Raw genomic sequence first — 16,193 nt, 5'->3', positions numbered from 1 at the left:
AGCGCGGAACTACTGGAACTAGAAAAGCCCTCAGTTAATTTTAACTCAGTAAAACTGTCTACTAAAATGTAAGTATATCGTATCACCCCTCACTTAAAAGTGTTTGAGAACTGAATTTAAAAACAATTCCAGGGGCGCCTCGGTGGCACAGCGGTTAAGCGTCTGCCTTCGGCTCAGGGCTTGATCCCAGCGTTACGGGATCGAGCCCCACATCAGGCTCCTCCACTGTGAGCCTGCTTCTTCCTCTCCCACTCCCCCTGCTTGTGTTCCCTCTCTCGCTGGCTATCTCTATCCTGTCGAATAAATAAATAAAATCTTAAAAAAAAAAATAAAAAAAAAAAACAAACAATTCCAGGGGTGCCTGGGTAGCGCAGTCGTTAAGCGTCTGCCTTCGGCTCAGGGCGTGATCCCAGCGTCATGGGATCGAGTCCCACATCGGGCTCCTCCGCTGGGAGCCTGCTTCTTCCTCTCCCACTCCCCTGCTTGTGTTCCCTCTCTCGCTGGCTGTCTGTCACATAAATAAATAAAATCTTTTTAAAAAAGGTAAATAAAAAAATAATAATAAATAAAAACAATTCCAGACTCCTCACCATCAATGCCCTGAATGACCTCCCTGTGCTCAGTTCATCCCACTCCAGCCAGGCTGACTGCCTTTGTTCCCAAGCGCTTTCTGATCTCAGGGCCTTTGCACTTGCTCTTGCTGCAGCCTGAAATGCCCTTTCTCTGGTTCTCCTGGCTCCTTGACATCCTTCAGGACTCAGCTCAAATGTCAACTCCTTAGAAAGGCTTTCCTGTTTCCTCATGCTTCCATAGTCTCCCCAATATTCTCACCCTGTTCTTACCTTTGCAGCTTGTAATTATTTTATTTGCCTGTGTACTTCTTCTTTTTCCTGCTGCCCCACCATGATGTAAGCCCTGTGCAAGCGGAATCTGGTGGGCACAGTAGCTCGGCAGCTGAGACAAAGCACTCGGAGTAGAGCAGATTGATGGCAGTTGCACTGTCCCCAGATAGGAGAGTAGATGTGTCTGTAGAGTACAAAGGGCAGAGGACCATCGGGAAAATGAACTTAATATGAAAAAGGTCTTTCACACAGTCCTAGTGTTCAGGCAATGGAAAGGACCATGTCATGAGGTAGTGAGCGTCCCATCACAAGAGCTATGCAATTGAAATAGGACAACCTTTGATCATGACCGCCTGATACATGGGGATTGTGTAGAATGAAATCATTATCATACATGGGGTAGATAATCGTTCACTTGCTCATTTACTCATTCATTCTCTCATTCATTCATTCATTCATTCATTCTGTCTGTCTCCTATCTATCCATTTATTCATTGACTCCACGTTTCCCCAACTTTACTGTGTGTTGAACAATCTTCATGACTTCAGCCACACCCACAGAGCATCTGTACTTAATATCTTAAGTACATATATCTTATGTACATAATATCTCCAGTCAGCCTTGGGAATTCTATGTGTCCTTAAATCAACTTTATTGAGGTATAATGTACATAAAACAAAATGGGTTCATTTAAAGCATACAGTGCAGTGCTTTTTGACAAACATACACACACCCGTGTAGCCACCACCTCCATCCAGACACAGAACATTTCCACCACCACCACGAGTTCCCTTGTGCCCCTTTGCCGTCAGGGCCCCCCGTTGCCACCCTGGTCCCAGACCATCACTATATCGGAAAGTGCCAAACACTTCAGAGTTTCTCCAGAACTAGCTAAGCACCATCCTTCCGGCAATATCCAAACAAAAATGAAAAATCAGAATCCCTTCTCACAAATAAAAAGTAACCGACCAAAAGGAATAAAATGGAAATGAAACAATATTCTCAAAGTCTAGCTGGTACAGTTGCCTGCAAAGCTCCTGGCCCCAGACTAGCTTTCTCCAGGTTACAAAAAGAAAGAGATAGCGAGACAGAGAGAGAGAGACCCACGGGCGTTAGAAAGGTGTTCTTGGCATCCCTGGAGATGCTCCTTGGCCCAGGGGAAGGCCTGGCAGACTTTCTCACCGTGGATTTGTTATTTGAGACCCCGCTGCTGTTCATTCATACCACCTTCTGTCCACTCCCACCCTCACCACAGTGATGCACGTTCCGCATTTGGGACACACGGCAACTCCTCGTCTCCTCTTTCAGCCACACTCCCATTCGTGTATTCACATGACAAGTGTCGAGTAGCTACTCTGGGCCAGCTGCTGGAGCTACAGACAAAAACTATGTTCTGGGCACCATGTCAGCCTCGAAGGTGTCGTAGTGCCTGCACATAGCAGATGCCGGACAAATCTGTTGAACGGGTTGCTGTGAGATGAAAGACACAAATACTCGTATTCTTTCTGATACTCTAGGCTGTTGCTCTAACAAAATCTGCATGGAGCAATCAAGGAGGACTTCCTTGAGGAGCTGGCCTTTGAACCAAAACTTGACCACCTCCTTCCACTCATTCTCCTTCCACTCATTTGACAGGTGCAGAAATGGAGACACGGAGGTAAAATGACTTGCTCAAAGCTACACAGGAAAAGAGAGGCAAGTGATAGACGGGACGGGCAGAATGTAGGACTCAGAACCCCAGCCTACCATTTCCCGCAAGCTCTGTACCAGGTCCCAGACCGGCAGATAGGACAGCAGGCTTGGGGAGGGGGCTTCTAGGCCCTGAGTCTGGAATCCATTTGCTCCGGCCCCGTAATGTTTTCCCAGGGAGAAGTGGGAGGCCCTGGCCCTGCCCCTCTCTGTACTTCCCCCTCCCCACCATCTGCTCCCTGTTTATTTATTCATACTTAAGTCTCACCTCCCAACCCTGCCGGGGGCACCAAACATACCCGGCATCCCTGCAGAGAGGCGAATGAGGGGGAGAAAGGCAGTGTCAGCCCCCATGGCCCGGGGAAGCCCGAGTCTGAGAGCTTCCCAGCCCTATTGCCCCTACCGGGATCACCCAGGATCACTGGGTTCGAATCCCAGCTAGTGGGGCTTCCTGGCTGTGTCACTGCTCTGTGCTTCCACCTCCGCATTCATAAAGCGGGGTTAACAAAAGTACTCACTCCGTGGGGTTAGTAGTGAGCCTTCAGTAACGGGCTGTGGACAGGGTCTGGCACGGACATACGCGACGAGTGTCTGTGTCGTATTGTGTGACCTTGAGTAACAAACTATCCCTCTGGCCTATTCCCTCGTCTCTGCAATGGGCAGCTAGCCACTCCATCTAAGGAGCTCCAATGCCATGTCCCGGGATTTGTGAGGGCTACAAACCCTGTCCCCTCCCCAGAACCCGCACCCCTGCTGTTGGGATAATTGAGGCCAGCCCCCCTGCCTCCTGTCCATATTGCCCTCCAACAATATGCTCATTTGCAGGGAAGGCAAACCGGCACCTTCCCTAGCCCGGCGCGGGGCCAGGCAGCCCTTCCAGCCATCTACCTCAGCTCCCTGAACGGCGCCCTCTGGAAGGCCAGCGCTCCTCAGAGGTGCTGACATGCCGGCGCGGCCGGCTGCGAGTCCCAGGAAAGTGCACCCAGGGCTCCTTAAGGACCATCAGCTCAGGGTCTGTCTCCCGGGCTGCTCTCCGGGGCTCCGTTCTGGGCCACCCTCCATGGGAACAGCCTCCTCTTCCTTGAGCCACCGTGGCCTGCGTGCATTCGTCCCTCTCTCTGTGACTATTCTGCTGTCTGAGCCTTTATCACCCCCTGCCCTGTCCCCATTCCCCTCGCTGAGTCTCCAGCCTGCCATCTGAGCCCCAGCCTCCCTCTGCTCTGCCAGCTCCCTCTCTGCGCCCCCAGCCTCCCTCAGAGATCCTGTCTCCCTCACGGAGTCCCAGTCTATTTCACTGAACCTCGTTCCTCTCTCTGTCACATCTCCTCTGCATGTCCTCTTCCCTCACTCAGCCCTACTCCTCTACCCCCCCCAGCCCCCATGTGCCCATACCCCCCCCACCCCCTTCACACCACACAATGCTTGGGAGTCCACTCACGATGCGCATGCCATCTAAAGGCCTTTCGGGGGTCCCAGGGCATCTGGGCTGACTCCCCATTCTGGGGACCACACCGCCCTGAAAAAGCCACAGGGGGGCAGATTTCTGCAAGAGGGAAAGGAGAACTGACCAGGCAGAGCTCAGGGGTCACCTTGCTAGGGAGTGAGCACCCATTATCCGAGGAATAGGGGCAGAGACCAACCCATGGCTGTGCCGAGGCTCTTCCAGCATGGAACGCAGAAGCTCCAGGCATCCCATTCTAGAAGCCCCATTGGGTCAACAAGCCTGACCCCAAGTGCCATGTTCCTTCTGGGGTGGGGAGAGTCAGGGAAGATGGGTAGGGGCTTCATTAACCAGAGAGGGACCAAGCAATGTGAGTGTTAAGAGGCCAGTGAAGGGCCCTGGAGACATATACTGGCCATGCTCCACTGCCTGCTAGACCCATGTGAAGCCTGTTTCCTCCTCATCGCCCCAGGGAAACTGAGGCTCAGGAAGAGATATCATCTGCCTGACTCTCACAGGAGGCCCTGGGCTGCCATCAAACCAAGCAGGGTGCATTTCATATCTTAACTTCTCTCTGCTACACGCCAGGCCTCCTGGGCCAAGAGAAAGGAGAGGACATGGATCAGCCCCACCCCACATGAGGGTGGGAGCGGGGGGGGGGGGGGGAGCCAAAGTTCCAAGGAGGGAAGGAATGGTGGGGGAAGGGGAGAGGAGGCAGGTGTCTGTGGGATCCTCTATCCTCCCCTTCCTCAGTCGTCTATCCCCCACCCAAGTGGGCCCCTGACCCCCACCCCTGTTCTCATCTGGCCTCCATGTGCTCGGCCTGCACCTGAATACACACTCCCCAACGATCTGTCTTGGGCTGTCAGAGGATCAATGGGGCTCCCGAGGCCTGGCCCAGCAGGGAGCTGAAGGGAAGTCCCTAACAAGAGCTAAGAAGGGGACCCCGGGGGTTGGGGAGGCAGTGGGGAGAAGCCAGGCTGGGAACAGAGACATGAGCTTGGGCCTGGCATCTTGTTGGGGCAGGCCCTGGAAGGCCTGGTTCCCCAGTGGTGAGAACTATCAGCTCCCTTGTGCGGGGGTCCTGGACTGGTTTCCAAGTCTGTTTTGCCTTCTGACTTTGGGGACCCGGCCCTTCTTCAGTCTGGGCCTCAGTTTCCTTATTTGTGAACATAGAAGGGACTGCATCTCAGGTGGACATAAGGTTGTAAAATCAGCAAGGGATCTCTCTTCATGAGCAAAAGAAAATGGCCTCCAAAATTTTAGGTGAAATAAAGCAGGACGCAGAGCAATGTGTATCTTCACCTACCTTCTGTGTGCATATCACTCTAAACGAGGATACAGGATGCACGTGAGTATCAGACTGTGCATAGAACAATCTGGAAGGACGCAGGAAACAGCAGGAAGAAGGATGGCTCAGGGAGAGGACCTGGGTGGCTGGGGCGAGAGTAGGAGGGAGACTTGCCTTACACTTTTTTATACTGTTGAATTATTGATCCATACTCATGTATTCCTTGGCCAAATAATAAATATATTTAATACAAAATATATCATCCCGCTAGGAAGGATGTGGGTAGGAAGTATGACGAGAAGCAGAATATTTGCATAGTCTCATTGTGTCTCCCCCACAGATACTTATTAATTACAAAGAGAAAAATAGTGCCTCGACTGCAGAGAAAACGGGCAGACAGCACCTTAACCAAGTGACCAAGGCAAACATCACTAGCAGGGGGCAAATCGACATCATGTCCCTGATAGGACACGCTGCAAAGTACAGGGCATCACTGCTGCGGTCTTGTAGCCCGAAGTGCCTGATCTGAGTCTAATCATAAGGAAATAACAGAAAAACCCGACTAGGGGGACCGACTACAAAACAACGGGTCTATGCACGTGAACAAATGTCAAGTTCATAAAAGTAAAACAAAAACAAAACCAGAAAAACTGAGGAAGTCTTCCAGATAAAAGGAGACTAAAGAGACACGAAAACTAAATGTAACGAGTATCCTGGATTGGATACTGAATCAGGAAAAAAAAGTTTTTGTTTGTTTGCTATGAAGGATGTTAGTGGAACAATTGGCAACATTTCATGAAGTCTATAATGTAGACAACAGCACCACACGATGTTAATGTCCTGATTTTCGTATCATCCAGTTCTTGTGGAACATAAAAAATGTTCTTGTGTTTAGAAAATATACCCGATGGGGCACCTGGGTAGCGCAGTGGTTAAGCATCTGCCTTCGCCTCAGGGTGTGATCCCAGCGTTCTGGGTTGGAGCCCCCCATCAGGCTCCTCCACTAAGAGCCTGCTTCTTCCTCTCCCGCTCCCCCTGCTTGTGTTCCCTCTCTCGCTGGCTGTCTCTGTCAAATAAATAAATAAAATCTTAAAAAAAAAAAGAAAATATACCCGGAATAATTAAGAGGTAAAGAGGCATCCTGTCTGCAATTTACTCCTAGACAGACAGAAATGGAAGCAGAGATTGAATGATAAAGCAAGGGGAGTAAAATGTGAACATTTGAGGGATCTGGATGAAGGTACGGAGGAATTCTTTGTACTATGTTTGCAACCTTTCTGTAAATCTGAAATTGTTTCAAAATAAGAAGTCCAAGTATAGACAGAGGTCACTGGCGTAGCCAACATCTTGTAGGTTTTCATGGTGTCCAGGTGCTATCACAGGTGCGAGGATGAAATTGACCATGTGTGCCAAGCACTTAGATAGCACACCTGCCTACTAAATGGTAGTGTTGTATATTAATATAATGGAATATTATAACATAATATCATGTTATCAAAATAATGGAATATTATAATATTGTCATTACTATAATGGCATATCATATTATGTTATTAATATAATGGAATATTATAATATAATATTATGTTATTAATATAATGGAATATTATAATATAATATTATGTTATTAATATAATGGAATATTATATTAGTGAAAAAGAACTGCGGCTGCCTGCCTCAACACAGATGGCTCTTCAAAGCATATTGTGGAAGAAAAAAGCAAGTAAGATAGGATACGCATTAGAAAGACAAATGTATATATTATATTATGGGCATTCTATACTTCTCAGAATGAAACACAGTCCTATATATTGTGTAAGGATTTCTATGTATGTAGTAAAGTTAGAACATTCACGGGAATAATAAATAATCAGGAAAGTGGTTTCAGGGGTGGGGAGGAGGATTCCTATTGGGAAGGGCTGCAGGGCCCTTCTCTATCCTGTGTAACAACACCGCAGCATGACACTTTAAAACAGCGACACTGATTCTATCTCACAGTGTCTGAGGGTCAGGAATTTGGGAGGGGTTTAGCGGGGCAGCTCTAGTCCTCGGGAGCTTGCATTCAGATGACATCTGACAGCCTGGCTGGGGCTGGAGAATCTGCCGCCCAGGGAGGTCACCTGCGTGGCTGGCAAGTTGGCGCTGGTTGTTGGCTAGGGGCAGAGGGCAGGAGAGAGGAGAGGGACTCGGTTCCTTTCCACATGGGCCTCTCCATGGGACCTGGATTCCATCACATCATGGTGACTGGATTCCAGAAGTGAGCACTGACACGGGTGCCTGGCCCCTCTGAAGCTCTCCCAGCCATTCCTGTCCCCTCACACCTGCCTCTTAACCCCAGAAGCATCCACTTGGATTAGTTTCTGGAATATTCTTCCACAAAGATACCACTTGTTTATAAATGTATATGCAGGGGCACCTGGGTGGCTCAGTTGACTGAGCGTCTGACTCTTGGTTTCTACTTGGGTCATGATCTCAGGGTCGTGATCTCAGGGTCATGATCTCAGGGTCATGAGCTCAAGCCTCGCAACGGGCTCCACGCTCAGCAGGGAGTCTGCTTGAGATTCTCTCCCTCTCCCTCTGCCCCTCCCCCTGCTCACGTCCACGATCTCTCTTTCTCTCTCTAAAATAAATGAATTTTTTAAAAGATAAAAAATAAACATATATGCAAATGCATACACTTTTATTTCCCCCCTAAATGGATGCCTATTATATAACCCTTCTACATCATTTCTGCGCCCCCCATGCAAATACACTTTGCAGAATCTTACGTATTCATACAGAGAAAACTTCAACATTTGTCTTCATGGCTTAATAAGTATGCCACCGTGTGGATGTGCGGTCATGTATTCAACAACCCCCTACTTAGGGACATTCATTTTGTTTACCTTTGTTATTACCTTTTAAGCTTCAAATGTAGAGAGTTGAGTTAAAAAAAAAAAACAGTCCTCAGTTCATGGCAGACTATCATCAGTGACCCCTTTGTGCCCCTCCTCTGTTTTATTTTTCTCTCTCTATTCTCTTTTACCCCATTTCTTCTTCCGATTTTCTGCTCCTCCATAGAGCCATTGTGATGGGTCCCATGTGTTCCTTGGTGTGTCAGTCTTCCTGAAGAACACTGTATGCTTGTATGGGTATTGTTGCTTTCTGGATATGCATTTTGATTTATTTTCGCTCTAGTGCTCATTCCCTGTTTAACAACGGTCTGGGTTGCGGCTTGACTTATGGCTTCTAGATGTTGACTAGAACTCCTTGGTTGGCAGCCACATGTTCTCCTCTCTCCTACCCCAGGAATGGGCACCTGGGTGGTCTCTAAGTCTCTGCCACGACACTGTCATTACACTGGCATGTCCTTGTCTGGGCTGGCATGAGAATCTTATCTGGACAAAGAGTCAGGCTTACAATTGGTGGGTGATAGGGTGTATGTATTCCGGTTATCTTTTGCACTACAATCAATCACCCTCAATTTAGAAGCTTAAAACAGCACTTTGTTTTATTCATGATTTTGTGGGTCAGGAATTCAGGAAGGGCTTGGCAGGGCCGCTCATCTCTGAACTATGCGGTGTCCTCTGAGACAGCAGGGGTTGGAAGCTCCCTTCCAAGATGGCTGGCTTCTTCACTCATGTCTGCAGGCTTGATGGACCTGGTCTTTCTCTCTCTGTCTCTGTCTCTGTCTCCCTCCCATGGTGTCTCATCCTAGAGGACACCTCTCCATTCCTAGCTAGACATCCTCACAGCATGGCAGTCTCAGGGTGGTTGGATTTCCTTCACGGCAGCTGGCTTCTCTCCAAGCGATCATTCCAAGAAAAAGGAAGTAGAAGCTGCTAGTCTTTTCTTTTTTTTCTTTTTTCTTTATTTTTTTTTTTAAATATGGAACACTTCACAAATTTGCATGTCATCCTTGCGCAAGGGCCATGCTAATCTTCTCTGGCTCGTTCCTATTTTAGCATATGGGCTGCTGAAGTGAGCACAGAAGCTGCTAGTCTTTTAAGATCTGGGCCGGGAAGCTGCCACAGCATCACTTTTGCCATAGCTTGGTCCAAGGAGTCCCAGAGCAGCCCGGATTCCGAGAGTAGTGCATAGACCTCACCTGTTGCTGGGAAGACGATCCGAGGATTGGTGGTCATCTTCTAATCACTCCCATGGATATTTAACGTGACAGCTGGCACTCCAGATGGCAGCTCCTGTCCCCACTTCCGCAGCACTACCTCCACGTCCCCACCCACACTTGGCTCCAACCAGCCTGTTCGGTTCCCTCTTCGCACAGCAAGAAGCATCCCTGTATCTGGGTCATCTCACACATGCGCAAATATAACTGTAGGATAAAGCCCCAGAGGCAGATACGCTAGGTGAATGGGCATGTGCACTGGCGGCTTCGACAGATACTGCCCACTCTTCAGTCACCTCCGAGCTCCACCGCTCCGTGACAGATGGAGAGTCTCAGCACCCCTCCCCACCTCTACCACCCCACGCCGGAACAAGTCACCATCCCCAGGCTCCCAGGTTTGCTCTGGACCTCACAGTCCATTTTCCACGTGCCCCCTGACAGGGTCCCCTTCAAACCTAGGTCAGAACCTGTCCCTCCTCTGCTCAGAAGCCTCCGATGATCTCCCACAGGACTCAGAGTAAAACGTTCTTAAGACAGCTCTGAAGCCCTGTGTGTCTGACCCTGTGACCTCTCTCACCTGTTCCTTCTGTCCTCCCCTTCTCTGTCCCACCCGGGGCTCCTGGCAAGAGTTTGAACCCGCCACGCATGCTCCCATCTCAGGGCCTTCCACTTAACGTCCCTCCACCTAAAAAGTTCTCTCCCTCCGTGTCCCCATCCTCACTCCATTTGTGCCTCCAACCAAACACCACCTCTCCCCATGCAGGCTCTTCTCTGCACCCTGCTTTGCTTTCTTCTGAACAGTTCTTCCCCAACGTGGGGTCGATCCAGTTGTATATTCGCTTATTGTCCCTCTCCTTTCCAGATCGTAAGCGCGGGGCAGAGGGATTTGGTTGGATTTACTCACTGCAAACCTCCACACCGGCACGACACCTTTCATTTAGGCTCTACAAATGTGTCTTGAATATTTGTGGAATTCAATCACTGTGCCAATTTGCACCCCCTCCCCGAGCCATGTCCGGACCTCGGGAACATAAATGAACCCAAACACACTGCCAGATTCCTATCCCTTAAGCTCGTGCTTCCCCTGCCCAAGAGCCTTCGAGGACTTTCTATTACTTTGCTTAGCACATCTCACACTGGAACCCAAGACCTTTTAATACAGGGCTCAGTGTTTCCCCAGCTTTCTGAAAAGAAGTTCGTGCATGAGATTTCCCCAAGGTTAAGTTTTCCCCTTATCCATTTTCTCTAACCATATTGGCATGGACTCCCACTTACCCAAAAAATCCACTAAGGGATGAAAGGAGATAACTCACAAACAGCGAGTTCACTGGCTAGGGCTTCTACTGGTGTGAAGAAACTAATCCCAGCTCTGGGACAATAAATGTGACAACTGCTAACTTGAACCAAGTTCTTTCTCCTGGCTAAGCCTCAGTTTACCTATTGGTGGAATGAAGATAGTAACACTCTTCCGTATGATAGGCTTGCTACTTGCTAAGTGCCAGGCACAGTGCCAGGCACTGGGCACATTTTAATTCACTCAATCCTCATGGCAACTATAAGAGGCCAGAGCTATTATTATTCTCCTTTCTCAGAAAAGGAAACTGAGGCACAGAGCAATTAGCATGTTTAAGTTTCTACAGCTTGGGAGTGGTAGGGCCCACATTTGAACTCCCGACACATCCACTCCCAGGCTGGCTTCAAGGCCAGGTATTTATTCCTGTGGCATATTTTAGGGAAGAAGTGTGCTCACAGGTATGACTTGCCGGAGGCAGTGGGAGGAGGTGACCTTGTGTGTGAGAGAGAGTCTCTAGGACCAAACTGAAAGGTCCACAAAAGGCACAGGGCTGAAGTTGTGCTGTGTGGAGCCCACGGTCATGGTCCCCTCTGGGGTGTGAACTGAGACTCCTGGGCTCCCAGATGGCTTCTCAATAACATTTTATTCTCTACCATTAATAGAATAATTACCATGAATAAAAGCAAACAACCGTTGCATGTTTACTGCGTGCTAAGAATTTCCTTTGCGTGTTGAATCTCTCAACAGCCCTAGGACATTAGTGACTCGCATCCACCCCATTTTGCAGGCAATGAGACTGAGCTTGGTGGCAGAGCTAGATTGGTTTCTTGTGCCTTTACCTCTTAATGGGTCCATGGGACACCTCCATTTCCCAAGGACTTTCATTCATTATTTCATTCAACTTCAGAGGCATGCCTTGAAATCCATTCCCATTTTGCTGACAAGAAAACTGAGGTGCAGTGTGCTGCTCAGGGCCGCCCACAGTTCTTTGCAACACATCTGTCCTGCCTCACCTCCCCCAGCAGCATCCAGGATGTCACAGATGGAAGGGGCCCGATTTATAGCACAGGAAGGAGCGAGTCAAGGCCTCTGGGGCAGTGGGCAGGTTTCTCAGGCAGTTGCCCAGAGATCCTGTTTACTGGCAGGGCCGGAGGCACACAAGACCCAGGAGGAAAGCCCCGGGAGACGCCCCATGTTTGCATCTTCAAAGCCTTGCCCTCTTACTCTCCCATCCTCGGGGTTCCGGCGGGGGGGGGGGGGGGCAGCAAGCTGTCACTTCTATGGAATGTCCTCCAGCCCTGGTGCACTGGCTTAGCTGAGCCTCTCCACTCCTGCTCTTTCCTGACCCCCATCTGCCTCCCCACCTGGACAGCCCCACGTCCGGGCTCCTGCAGCCCATTCATTCAGCAAAGCATCACAGAATGTCAGGTGCTATTTTAGGCACCGGGGTTACATTTGAGAATGAACAGTGATCCCTGCCCTGTAGTGTTGATATTCTGCAGAAGGGAAGAAACAATAAATAATAAATACACTAAGAAAAGTATATAGGGTGTTAGACAGTTATAAGGGCCAGGGCAAAATAAAAAATAAAGCAAGGCAAGTGGCTTGGGAGAGGAGGAGGGCTCATGGGGTTAAACAGGGCAGGCCTCACTGAGAGGGTGACACCCAAGCAGGGACTTGAACAAGATGAGGCAGTGAACCGGGCAATACCTAGAGGAAGAGTGTTCCAGCAGGGGAGTGCCATCCACAAGTGCAAGGGTCCTGAGGCAGAGTGTCTGGTGTATGAAGAGTAGCAAGGAGACCAGTGTGGCTGGAGAGGAGTCAGTAAGGGGAGAGGGTGGGAAATAGGACAGAGGGGTAATAGGGTGGCTGAGAGGGCAGGTCACATGTGGGTCATCATAAGGATCTGGCTTTTACTCGGAGTGAACTGGGAGCCAAGGGAGGGTTTTGTACAGAAGAGGGACATTATCTCATCTGTGCGCTGCAGGGCTTGTCTGACTTGCCGAGAATACACTGCAGGGGAACCAGGGAGGGAAATGGAGAGATCAAGGAGCCCTGTGGGGAGACTGTTGCAATAATCCTGGTAAGAAATCAAAGTGACTTGCCCGGGATGGTAGTAGTGCTCTCGTTAGTACTGCTGTGTAATAAACCACCTCAAAACTCAGTGACTTAATGCCACGACCATTATATGGCGCTCGTGAATTCGGACCAATTGTGGTGGGGATGGCTGGTCTCTGCTCGGTGGCGTCCCGAGCCTCCGCTGGAAGACTCCGAGGCTGGGTGTGAATCAACCGCTGAGGCCGGAATCATCTGGAGGACACCGCTGGACCTCTCGGGGTGGCCTGGGCTTCCTCCAAGGATGGTGGTCTCGGAGCGTTTGGACTTCGTTCACAGAAGCTCGGGGCTCCAAGCACAGGTGTCGTAGCGAACGAGGTGGAGCTGCACCCCTGCTTCCCCTGTGACAACTCAGCCTCGGAAGTCTCGGGGAAGCTCCACCAGCCTCCGGTGATGATGCAGTCATGAGCCCACCCAGACTCAAGTGGAATGCACGTGGACCCCGGCTCTCAGTGGGGCCGTGTTCTAAAGCTGCTACGAGCACCTAGAATCTTCAAGGCAAGTGGAAAGTTTCCTTTGTTGGCTGATGCAGGAGGCACAGGGAAGAATTAGAAGTGGCTCTGGTCACCCAGGACTCCCAGCCCAGTAACCAAAACAGTTACCTCCCAGGCAAATAGGCAGCCAGCAAAGAGCGCCAGTCTGGCTTGGCTAGTCAGGGCAGGCTTCCTGGAGGAAGAAATGCATGAGCTGAGTCTTAAACAGTGAGGGATCAACGAACAGAAATGGGAGAGAGGGCACCCGAGGACAAGGAGAATCGAGGTCACTCACATTGGGAGGCAGAAGGACGAACGCTTGAGAGGTGGGTTCTGGCACCAACTGCCCGGGTTTGAATTGTGCTCTGCGCCTTCAAGTGGGCGACATTGGGCTGGCCACTCACCTCTCTGAGCCTCAGTTTACTGTAAAATCGGAGTGACGATAATTGCACTGCCTTCAGGGGAGGAAATGCAAGCAAGGTGCCTGCTAGCTAGAAAAAAGCCTCAAACTGTTGGCTCTGACTAGGAAATTACATATGGTGGTCATCTCGCTCAGGCTCCCTGGGTTCTCAGATGAGGAGATGGGAAGAGACTTGGCCAACACCACCAAGTATAGAAAGGGTGGACCTGAATCATACCCTACTGACCTGTCACGGCCAGACCCCTCCCTGCTTAGGCTCACTCCTCACCCCCAAGTTCACTTAGGGGAAGGGGTGTCCTTCTTCCTTGTACATGCCCTCATCCAAGAAATCCTGTGAGGCCTCCAGAGGGGATCCCCTGACCCAGAGGCGGAGCCTCGAAGATGGAGTGCTCTCTGCCCTGATAAGGGCTTCCCCCCCGCCTGCATTCTCCATGTCCCCGTTGAGCAGGAATTCCTCAGTTCAGCATGGAGTTCCGGTAGATTTTATGGGCCAGCCACAGCAGACAAATGGAGAAGAAAAACATCCCTCTGGAGCTCTGCTCGGCTCTCAAAATCTGATTTCCGCTCAGCCGGAAGGAGGCTGGGCTGCTTTAACCCTCTGTGGGAGGGGACCACGGGGTCTGATTCTAGATCCTCCTAGCTCCCTGCCCTGCCTTCCCCCCACACAGGCTCTTTTCCTTCCCAATGGCTCCTACTCTGCCCCCCAACCCTGCCTGGGGCTCAGCCTCCCCTCTCCCTTTACAGAACTGCCCCAAAGACCCCAGATCCCAGTTTAGGGTCAGCAGCAAAGCATCCACTTACTGTGAACACACTCTATGCCAGGGGACTTACAAACGGGGGCTCTGGACCAGCCTGGAGCAGTGTGGGAAAGGACATGTGTGTGTGGGACTCAGACAGAAATGGAATCCAGCTTTGTCTGGTCTAGTTGGTAAGATGTGGGGCGAAGTCTCTTAACCTGGCTGCGGTTGAGTTTCCTCGTCTGTAAAATGGGCTTAATGATAGGATCTGTCTCATAAGGGTTGTGGTGAGGAGTTAAGGAGAATAGGCATGTCAAGTGTTCAGCACATAGCCCCCCAGAAATAACAGTTGATGTTATTGCTATCACTCCCTCCCTCCACAAACCGGACGGGGTAGGCGTCATCACCCACACTTCACAAATGACAAAAGCAAGGCTCTTGGGATGCCCCTTTATCTACTCTGTGCCTCTCACTTCCTCCAGTTATTAACCAGGACTGCAAGTCCTGAACGTATTAAATAATACTGTCAAGCCTTATTATTCAAAGTCTCCGCATTAACGAATCTGCCTACTCGCTGAAATGTATCTGTAACCCCCAAACAAAGACTCCCCGGTGCTTCCACGGCCATCCCCGCTCTGAGTCTCCGGACACACGTTCCCAGCTGAGGTGGATAAGCGGTTCACCTTCTTGGGTCCCCTCTCATTCTGTAAATGGGAGTCCATTTCTGTGGTCTATTTAGTGCCACACGTGACACATCCGTGTGCTTTCTGTTGGTGACGTCACTGTCTAACACGGCCCCAAGCATCGTTCTGAAATGCTGCCTAGGGTTCGTAAACTCGAGAAAGCTGCGATGTGCCTTAAGGAGAAAAGACATGTGTTAGATAAGCTCAGTTCAAGCACGAGTTACACATTGTCCAGGATTCAAGGTTCATGCATCAACAGTATATATGAAATAAGGCGTCCTTCAGCAGAAGCACCCAAACACCAGGGGAGGGATTGATCAGTTGATGAAAATATTATGACCCGAGGCTCCAAGGATCCTCACCCTGTATTCTCCCCCGAGGAGCTCTCATTCGGTTAACCAGTAATTCAGGGTTTGCAGTGACCTTACAGAATATAATTACAGCGAATGATAAAAAAAAATCAACTGTACTTTCAGGCTTGTGGTGCTTCCAGGTGTGAAGATATTTGGGAGGCACCGCAGTGAGCTAGTTACAATCAGTGTGGCTGTGGGACAAATTACCCCGCAACTTGGTGTCTTAAAACAACCATTTTCTTATGCTTACAGATTCTGTAATTCAGGATTCGTCATAATGGGCACAGCAGGGAAGGCTTGTCTCTGCTTCCTGATGTCTAAGGCTTCAGCTGGGAAGACTTACCAGCTGGGGCTGGCATCCTATGAAGGCGTCTTTCCTCACCTATCTCTCCCCTGGGCTGGGAGGACTGGAAGAATAGTACAACCCATCAGAGACATGTTTGTGCGGCCCCCTCCATGGGGCCGGGGCTTCCTCCCAGCATGGTGGTCTCAGGGCATTTGAACTTGTCACATGGCAACTCTGAGCTCCAAGCAAGAGTGGGTTCCAGTGAACCAGGCAGTAACTGCATCACCTTTTATGACCCAGCTTCCAAAGTCACAGGTCACTTCCAAAGTCACTTCTGCCAAATTCAACAGGTCGAAGCAGCCACACGCCTGCCCAGACTCAAGGGGAGAGGACGTCGACCCCAGCTCCAGACGGGAAGAGTGAAGGTCATGTTTTTAAACCACTATAGCTATGAACCCAGAC

General features: G+C 50.1%; 1 non-coding gene across 1 annotated transcript; it reads right to left on the bottom strand.

The window, feature by feature from the left end:
* Nucleotides 1–9,125: 9,125 nt before the first annotated feature.
* Nucleotides 9,126–9,232, bottom strand: LOC123800894 (U6 spliceosomal RNA). Its single transcript, XR_006782045.2, has one exon. It is a non-coding gene; the product is annotated as a U6 spliceosomal RNA (small nuclear RNA).
* Between the last annotated feature and the right edge of the window lie 6,961 nt (nucleotides 9,233–16,193).

Source organism: Ursus americanus, chromosome 22 (assembly GCF_024610735.1).
Source record: "Ursus americanus isolate L20-20 chromosome 22, mUrsAme1.1.p, whole genome shotgun sequence".
NCBI classification, from domain to species: domain Eukaryota; kingdom Metazoa; phylum Chordata; class Mammalia; order Carnivora; family Ursidae; genus Ursus; species Ursus americanus.
The sequence above is the reverse complement of the archived record's forward strand: the minus strand, read 5'-3'. Positions and strand labels throughout refer to the sequence as shown.